The sequence below is a fragment of the Vicia villosa genome, unplaced genomic scaffold, assembly GCF_029867415.1.
Source record: "Vicia villosa cultivar HV-30 ecotype Madison, WI unplaced genomic scaffold, Vvil1.0 ctg.001850F_1_1, whole genome shotgun sequence".
NCBI classification, from domain to species: Eukaryota; Viridiplantae; Streptophyta; class Magnoliopsida; order Fabales; family Fabaceae; genus Vicia; species Vicia villosa.
Genome location: NW_026705751.1, coordinates 157,883 through 168,236, shown reverse-complemented (window position 1 = coordinate 168,236; position 10,354 = coordinate 157,883). Strand labels below are relative to the sequence as shown.

General features: G+C 33.5%; 1 pseudogene; it reads right to left on the bottom strand.

Annotated features, from left to right (window-relative positions):
- Positions 1-3,232: 3,232 nt before the first annotated feature.
- Positions 3,233-7,648, bottom strand: LOC131636903 (aspartate--tRNA ligase 2, cytoplasmic-like; annotated as a pseudogene).
- Between the last annotated feature and the right edge of the window lie 2,706 nt (positions 7,649-10,354).

The following is a 10,354-nucleotide window of genomic DNA, read 5'->3' as shown; positions in this document are numbered from 1 at the left end:
GGGGGAGCTTAGTACGGGGGAGCTTACGCATACAAGACCGGGGGAGCTTTCGTCATTTAATCAAATGTTTGCCATCATCAAAAAGGGGGAGTTTGTAAGAACAAGCATACACTCACAAATGAGTTTTTGATTCATGGCAAACATCACAAGCAACCAAATACAAAAGCATAAATGAATGACTCAAGACAATGGAAGATTATGAAGCTCAAATCACTCAGAAAATGGTATTGCATCTGTTAGGTCGACCAAGCAAAGCCCTAGGTCGACTCAAAACTAGAGCAAACTCAGCAAAACTGACAAGGTCACTGTTAGGTCGACCTACCCACACTCCTAGGTCGACCTAAACTGAAGGGATTTACAGATGTCATTGTTAGGTCGACCTACCCACACTCCTAGGTCGACCTAAACTGAAGAAAAGTCACAAAAATGCATTTCAACTGACTTTAGGTCGACCTAAACCTTCAACAGGTCGACCTAACTGGAAACAACTGCATTTAGGTCGACCTAAACCTTCAACAGGTCAACCTAACTGACTTTAGGTCGACCTAAACCTTCAGCAGGTCAACCTAACAGATTTTAGGCCAACCTAACTGGGACAACTTCAACTCTGCTTCTGTTAGGTCGACCTAAGCACTAAAGTAGGTCAACCTAATTGCTGAAAACTTCCCAAATTATGTGTTTTCTCTGCTCCAACATACCAGCAACTATATATATCATTCCATGTTAATTATTCAACAACACCAACGACTGAAAGATACACAAACGCTTCTCATCTTCGTTCTTCATCATCTCCAACACAATTACACATAATCATTCTTGCGTTGCGGGTTAGTGATGAGTTCGATAACGTCCATGGAACGGAATTGAAGATTCCTAGTGGGTGAAGGTTTGTGGGGTTTGTTGGTGAATAAAATCTGCGGGTTTTGTCCTCCACGACGGGTGGTTCTTGGGGGTTTTTATCAAGAGACGTTCATTGAGGATTCGGCTGAGTGTAACGATTGAGGAACGGGGAGTTCAAGGAATCACGACACTGCAGAAGGGAATCAAAGTGAAGCTCTTGGATAACCTTGATCTTGGTCAAGATTAAGGGGGAAGAAGATTCAAAGGATCGACATAATTGGTTTATCGTTTATCGCTTTGTTATCTTCTTTGTATATACTACTTTCAACATTAATGAAAGATTACCCAATTTCAATTTGGAATTGGGGGCAGACGTAGTCGTAGCGAGGACGATCGACGAACTGCCTAAACAAATATCGTGTTCTTGTCGCTTTTACTTTTTCATTTACATTCTGTTCATAATTGGTATAATTGCTAAATTGATCAATGATTCAAGTGTTAAAATTGTGAATTAAAAGTTCTGCTTAAACATCACAATTCACCACATCTTGAATTAGCATCAATTTGAATATTGTCACCAAGTGTTTGTCTATTTGCTTAATTCACCTTACTGCATTGTAAATCAAAGTTTGTCAATCTAGAAGTTAATTGATATTCAGTTGTGACACGTATTGATTCGATAGCATATCTCCTTATCCGGAATTTCGAATATCTTGTGGTTTTGTAACACATATAACCCTTTGCAATAGCGGTCCGGAATAGACGCAAGTCGATTCAAAACCGCTTTCGCTATAGTCTGTAAAAATCCCGGAAAAACTGTGTTGGATCTATTCACCCCCCCCTCTTGATCCTTAGGCCAGCGTCTAACACTATTTATAACCTATACCCAACTGGATTTGGACCTTCAATCACAGCAAATTTGTTGTTCCAATATAGCAGTGACTTTCTGCTACAATCAAGGTCTTCAATCAAATCTTCCTACATTGTCTCCAATTATAGAAAGTCTTTATCTTCACGAATCTTCCAAATATTCTGATTGATTCTTCTGACCTTTCAATCATGTACCGCCTTATGTGATATGCATAATATTTAGAAAATATTCTACATCTGTTAAATTGAAACTGAATCTCGTAATCCAGCTCAGCAGGCACATGTCAATAGTTATGTCATAGGACATGTTATTCCAGAACATGTTCTAACATCTCATAGGTCCTCTTGTTGTACCTATTTTCTATTTACAAGAATTACATCCTATGATTACACATAGTTTAGCCAACATTAAATGCCAATTACCAAATTCAGAGAATCAACAGTGTGTATTAATCTTACAAGATACAGTTTTTCGGAGACTTTTTTTCCCTCTGTGCACTGCTCCAACACCAAATCCCAATGATCGTATCATATGTGTTGGGTGAGTTTCAAATCCGCGACATTTTAATCAAGTGTATTTGAAACCTTGATGTCTTATACCACTTAAATCACCGGAGTGGGCGACTCATTTCACAATCTCATAAAAGACCTGACCGGGCCAATTCATTGAAAGGATGCAAGAATACAACAAGTTGAACAAAATTAGAAAAAAATAGAGAAGTCAAAAGGGGTGCCATCGGTGGATTTGGCCTACGACAATTTTGTTGGCTAATGTAAATATTTAGGTATAATTTTATTGTAAATGTCATTTTGTTCATGTATTATGGTATGGAAATATAGTCATTTTTGTAATTTGACCAACATACAATATTTGAATACATGAGATTTTTTGAATAAGTTGAAGTTTTTGTTGTTTCTGGTTTTACTTCTTCGGGTCAAAACCGGAAATTAAATTCCAATTCCAATATATAGTTTATCAAATTTTGATGCGCACTAGAAATAAACTTTTAATTTTAAGGGATATTTAAGGAATTCCGCGTGATGCATAAGAAAAACATAGGGTAAAATAAGAAATCCCCTTTTTATTTTTGTTCTTAGACCTCTAAAAAGACCGGCCCTGTTATTTCCTTTTTAAATTATCTGTTCTTTGAATTTTAATAAGTACTATCTCTCGTTCTTCTTTAAATCATAACACACCGCCTTACAAATATTCATACAAAAGTTCATTAAGAAAAATATTAAATTTATCACTGAATAACTTGGATACTGATTAGACAAAAAGTGGACCATTTGAAAGTGAGTGGACCATCTGAATAACTTGGATACTCATGTCAAACATCATAAATAATTATACAAAATGTTTTATCAGTTGCAAGATTGCCGGTGAAAATAGAAAAGACTCAATATCCACACCACTGTTGATAGTTTGATTAGAAACAGTATTTTCACCTCCCGATTGGCATAGCTTCCGTTGAAAGTAAGGTCGCATTATTTTCAACTCAAACAAACACTAATAATATCATTATGGTGTAATCCTGAGTGGGTCGCGTGGATAAAGTGATGTTTTACGGATGTTATTCAGGCCACAAAAGAGCATTACTACACGCTCCAATCCTACTCCAAAGCCGCCATGTGGTGGTGCGCCATATCTGGAAATGATGAATCATTTAGCTTTCCGAAACACAATTTCTTACACTCAATTGATAACAAGAAGAGGTAAAAAAATAATACCTGAAAGAATCAATGTAAGAAGATATTGTTTTGACATCAATACCGCAAGCCTGAGCACGTTGTTCCAGAAATTCTGGCACGTGAACACGCTGAGCTCCTGAAATTATCTCCTCACCTGAGAGGAAAGGAATACTCAGAAGTTCAAATCAAGCAAAAATTATCAAAAGCACAAGCTGCTATTCACACATTTGGAGATCGATAGCTCAAGCTTTTATGGAAGTACAAATAAGGTTAAATGAGACATGATAAAATAACTTAGTTTCTACTTACCACGAATAAAGACATCAAACGAGTTGCTGTAATTTGAATTGTCATAGAAAGGCATTGTATAAAATGGCCTTATAGCCAAAGGATACCGGTGAAGGATATAGAATTCTGTTCCATACCTATATATAGAATTACAGTCCACAAACAATTTTAAACAATATCCTTAAAAACAGAGACAAAATCTTAAGTTGTAAAAGATGTGAAAAGGGAATTACTTTTCCAAAACTAGTTGACCTAGTTTCCTTTCTGCTTCAGTATTTAAGTCACCAAAAGGTTCAATTTCTACTCCAACTTCCTGCAAAGCAAAATCATTACTAGCTGCACAACATAACCATAAATTTCTACCATCCTATCAATCATAGTTACATTAGGTGAGTTCTTCTTCTGAGTCTTGAGGTTAATGTCTCAACAAGAAAATGAAATAACCAGGAATACATCAGTGTCATCTATCAATCACACCTTCCAAAATCCAACTCTCTATCTCAATGTTACGAAATATTCAACGATAAAAGATTTAAAGGTTCAAGTATTGCCACGATCATCCTGTCACATTTGTTTGTTTATCTACAGCATGCAAGTTAATTAGTTGAGAAACATTTAAGCTTACCTTGAGCATCTGAATACCTTCTTCATATGTAAGCCGCAGAGTTTTTCTAAGATACTGCACATTTACAAGGCTATAGTCAGATCATAAAATGTAAAAATGCATTCATTTGCACATAATACTACTCCCTCAATGAGTGACCCATTTGCACAAAAATAAATGTCCCAAAATGATTGACCTGTTTCAATTTACAATGCAAATATGCAACATGAATTCATTTTTTCCAATTGTACCCTTTAACTAATACCACTTTCATCGCTCACAATACTTGATAGTTGATAGTGGGTGCTTAGGTAAATAAAAATCTCTTTTTCATTTATACACTTTTTATTAATGTGTGAAATGGTCATCTGAGTCATTCATTGTTGGATGGAGGGAGTAATACATTACACAACAAAAGCCTCATCTACTACTCACTACATAACAAATAATTTGAACAAAATGAAACTGATAGTGTGATAAATAATAAATCCTATGCATAAGACAACCAAAATGATACAATAATCACCTTTAAAGGTTCAAATGGATACTGGTTTGCCACAGCTTCAAGATCCTCCGTACAATTTGTGTTCAAACTGTCAAACATAGCGACGAATAATCTGTCAAATCATCAGTAAACCAAGTTCTGTCACTCAATAATTTCATATGCTAATACCCAAAACATCCAATCTGTCAAATGTACCTCAAAATAATGCTTCTTAATCTCCATTTCAACATCAAGCCCTGTAAACTCGCACAGATGTCTGTGAGTAAAGGAATCTTCTGCTCTAAACACAGGACCAATCTCAAAAACACGGCCAAAGTCAGCACATATTGACATTTGCTTGTGGAGCTGAGGTGACTGAGCCAGGCATGCAGGTTGCCCTTTGTAGTCCAGTCTAAAGACAGCAGCTGAGTGCGGAAAATTCCTTGATTAGCTGGTGTGCGTAGGTCAAGTACTCTAAACTTCAATCGTGTATCCTGATTTACACGAACAGGTTGTTCACCAGCCTGCACCAAGTAAAAAATCCCCATCAACATTCATATCAATAGAGGTGTAACGAGTTTGATTTTGAGGAGAAAGATTGAACCATTAAAAAATAGTCGATTTGGTTCTGTTTATGCAATATTTTCTCACGAAATCTGAACCAAACCAAATCGATGAAGAACGGGTTGGTCTGATTTGGTTCAATCAGGTTTATTACTTTTAAAAATTTAAGAAACTTTAAAAGTTCTTTTAAAAACTGAACTTCGTTTCAAACATTATAGATTTCCTATATTATTAAAACCAGTACATAAGCTAAATGAGAAAAATAATGCATAACAATTTAAAAGACATGCCCACGACATATATTTTAACATAACATTCATAATATGGTGAGATATAAAAGAAATAGTAACAAAATGAACAATTTGGTTTGGGTCTCGGTGATGGTTTTTAGACCATGTACAATGGTTTCAACACTCAACACCCATTTTTTCAACTCCCAACACTCCACATCATTTTCTCTTTCTTCCACCTAATAACTCAACACCCATTCAACTTTTACCCTCTCCAATGGTTTTTCACTCAACACCCTACCCCACCACTTTTTATTTTCATATTCTTATTTAAATTTTATTTTTATTTTTATGATTACATAAAATTACAATTATCGATTAAAATTAAATTAAAATAATACATACTTAATAGTTGGGATTTTGAAAATTGTTGGGATTTTGGTTAAATGGAAAATTAGCAGAATTTTGAGTGTTAAAATGATTATTGGGATTCATTTCACTAAAAAAAGACACTTAACTTCAAAATAAACACTAATAGAAAGATAATAATAAGATTAAGATAGTGAAAAACTTGGTTTTTTTTTTCTGTGTCCAAATCAAATGAACCAAGTCTCTATTTATAGAGGAAAAAAAATCATGAATTTTGGTAAAAAAAAAAAAAAAATTTAGTTTGCAACGAAATAATTCAGTTCAAAGTATTAAATGGATAAAAATCTGGCCAGCCAATCAGCCGCTGCCACATGCGCCCCTGCGTCAGTGTACATTGTGTTGAGTTTTCTCAACATCTCTCCTCCAACACACACTCAACACTACTCTAAACACCCATTGCACATGATTTTGCCATGTTGAGTTTAAATAAACACACCCATTGCACATGGTCTTAGAATGACATGAAACTGATAAGTGAACCAATAGAGGCCGGGTTTGATTGGTTAGGTTCGGTTTGGAACTAGCATAAAGGAAAAAAATCGAACCTCTTAATTGATTGGGATCTTCGGGTTCACAGGGTCATTGGTTAGTTTAATTCTTACACCACTACATATAAAAGGAGAGAAGTTTCACTATATTAAGCAAACAAGAAACACGCATCTTTAACCAATCAGTAAGCTTTTAAATTGTGATACGCAATAAAGTAATTGCAACTGAGAAACCACAACCTCGTCGTGATTAAAGTTTCTGCTGCAACTTCAATTAAAACATTGCTAGTCAGTAATAAATAAATGTATATACCAGAATGGCCTTCTTGATTTCAACTTCACTTCGGGCAGCATCCTCGAGATTAATCGGCAGAGTAGGAATGGCCTTACTCACTAAGTACAGTTTGCTCACTTGAATTTCAACCTATAGAGAACAAAAGCACACAAAAGAAGACACAAACCTAAACAATCAAAATTCACAAACCCTAAATTCAAAACACCACAAAATCATAAAACCTAAAAAACAAAAGAACACAACCAACCTGTTGTGTGGCACCTTTAATAGCAGCTGCCGGAATGGAAACCACACCTTCGACATCGACAATAGACTCACGGCTGAGCGCGGCCGCAAATTCCACCATCTGCGGACTAACTAAATCAGGTTGTGCCTGAACCAAACACTGTACAGTGAAACCGTTTTCTCTGATGACCAAGAACGCCATCTTCTTCCCCACTGGTCGAATGGTTTGTGCCCTCCCCCGGATTTTAAACGGTTTATTCGCTACTGAATCATCGAGAGCCTCAACTCGTGTCCATTCGTTGACATCAACGGAGGTCTTTGATTGGATCTCAATGAGCGGGACGAAGCCGTAATTGACAGCAAGGGGGTCATCTTCAACTGAGAAATTTGATGCCGCGGCGGTGGCGGACGCAAGTCTTTTTGACAATTTCTCATCACCCCTTGCTCACATTCATATTCACAGGTCCGTTTTCAAAAATATCTATGGAAGCCTTTCTTTTTATTTTTATTTAAATTTGTTCAATAGGTGTATTTATTTAACGAAATAGATGTATTTATGAAATAATTCAACTTTAAATAAATAAAAAAAATGACAAAATACCCTTCTTCTTTTTTCAGTAGGCTAATTTTAAGGTTCATTTTATTTTTTTTAAGCAAGGTGATATTGAAAGAGAGTATTAGGGGTACTTAAACCCTGATATAAAAAGGAAAGGCTAAAAGAAAATTACAAACCAATTGAGCCTTTAAACAAGATATAACAAAGGATCTTTGCAAAAATTGTAAAAATTGCAATTGGTGTGAGTAATATCCCCCACCGAGAGCCACTTCCAAGCTGAAATCTTGATATTCCACCTTAAATCCGACCACGAAAAGGATTCATGCTTAAAGATGATCGCGTTGCGGGTGTTCCAAATATTCCAACACACCACAAGCCACAAAAAAACCTTTCTTTCCTTAATTTCAAAAAGTTCTATATTGATTCATTAACTCTTTAAAATGTGTTATTTTAGTCTTTTTGCCATATTAACGATGAGAAAAAATTAAAAATCAGTTGTTAAATCAGTCGCTAATATGATAAAAATGACTAAAATGACACATTTGCAGAGTTAAGAGACTAATATGGAACTTTTTAAAGTAAAGGGACTTAAATGAACCCCGAGATTAACATACAGAAATAAAAAGGATATTTTGTCTAAAAAATATATATTTTAAGAGATACAACTCAGACGAAAGACAAAAATAAAATTTCACAAAATATCTAAAAATATTATAAGATGAATTGAGATATTCTCTAAACTTTGCTTAATCAATTTATTTGGCGGTCTATTTTAACAAATGAACATAAAACAGAATAAAATAAAAAGGTTACAATAAAGTTAAACATAATTTTGTTTTAAATGGTGATAAAATGCACGGTATAAAATTTCATTTTTGAGTAGAATAAAATTAATATAATTAACGCATTAAAATTAACGTGAGTTAAATATAATTAACATAAAAAATAGAATAAATTTTAGTTAATTAAAACATACATATTAAAATATATTTTAAATAATTATATATTTAAAATCAATTTATCATCCAAACAAAAATAATCCATAAGAATCATTTTTTTTAATATATCTAAACGTAAATCAATTTAAATTTAACTTACTTTTAATCTACATGTGAAAAAGAGTGGAAAGGGACGTATATTTATAAGTTAGAGGTTGAAATAAAAAAGAAAAAAGTTTTAAGGCTATGTTTGGTAAGACATGTTTTCGAGCTTATAGCTTATGTCTTATGTCTTATAAGCTCATATGATAATTTAGACCCGTTTGGTAACGGTCTTTTCATCACGAACTTATAACTTATTTTACTAGCTTATAGCTTATTTTTTAGACGCTATTTCAAATAGCGTTTTAGCTTATGTTTTATAGCTTATTACTTTTTCTTCCTTTTTTATCCTTACTATTTCAATTAAAATCCATTTTTAACCCTTATAATTTATTTTAATTTAAAATGAAATAATTATATATTAAATATCTTTTATGTCATTTTACATTTATAAGTTAATTGAACCGCTAATTTTATCAAACACTTCAATTAGCTTATAAGCTATCAGTCTCAACCATCCGCTATAAGCTATAAGTCATCAGTCATCAGCCATCAGTCATAAGCTATAAGCTATCAGCTAGCTTATCTGTCAACCATTATTTTTACCAAACAGACCCTAAGGTGATATATGACTTGCCAATTAATTGATTGGCAATATGCATCAATCAATTAGTTAGCCTAAACTACTCGATTAACAAGTTAAAAATGGAATGGAAATATATTTAGTCGTTGCTCATCATTAATATGTTGTGTTAATCGCTTAGGGTCCATTTGGTTCAACGGAAGGCAGAGGAGGGATTTTAATAAAGGGGAGGGGAAGGGAGTGAAGGGGAAGGGAGATATTTTAATTAAAAGTATGTTTGGTTCAAAAGAGGTGGAAGGAAGGGGAGGGGGGATTTTTAATCAGAAATATGTTTGGTTCAGGAGGGGAGGAGAGGAATTTTAAAACTAATTTACCTTTTAACCCTTAAAATATTAAAACACTCATGTTGAATCAAATAAAAACAATGTGATATTCACACAAAAAAATTTGTTAATTCATAAACAACATAGATAATCTAACACAAAATATTTAATATTACAAATACTTTAAAATATATTAAAGTGTAAATAAAATATTGATAAATTTCATACAATAATAATATAATCTATAATCAGATGAATTATTTATCATCTTGATGATCTATCTAATTCCATAAAATATTTATAAAATTAAATTTTATATATATATATATATATATATATATATATATATATATATATATATATATTACAATTATATGTAGATATGTAATACAACACAATATCTTATAAAACAATTAAGTTTTTAAAACCAAAATAATAAATAAAATAAAACACATGAAAAAATAAAGAAAGTTGAGTCAGCATATTAATAAAAAATAATAGAGTTCTCATAAAAAAATTGAGGAATTCTAGAAAATTCAAAGAAATTTCGTGTGGGGTGATTCGGAAGAAAAGCGCAATGCTCACACTGTCAATTGGGATAACACCACTAAGCCCAAACACATGGGGGTTAGGGATGAGGGAGTTGATTGATATGAACAAAGCTTGCCTTTTCAAATTAGGATGGAAACTCAAAAGCGGTGAGAATCCGCTCTGGTGTCAGGTCTTAAAAGGAAAATATGATAGAAGCCACAATAACTTCAATGCGGTCACATCAAAGCCTTAAGACTCGAGCCTTTGGAAGAATATTGTTAAGCTTTGGCCAAAAATGAATGAGATGGTTTA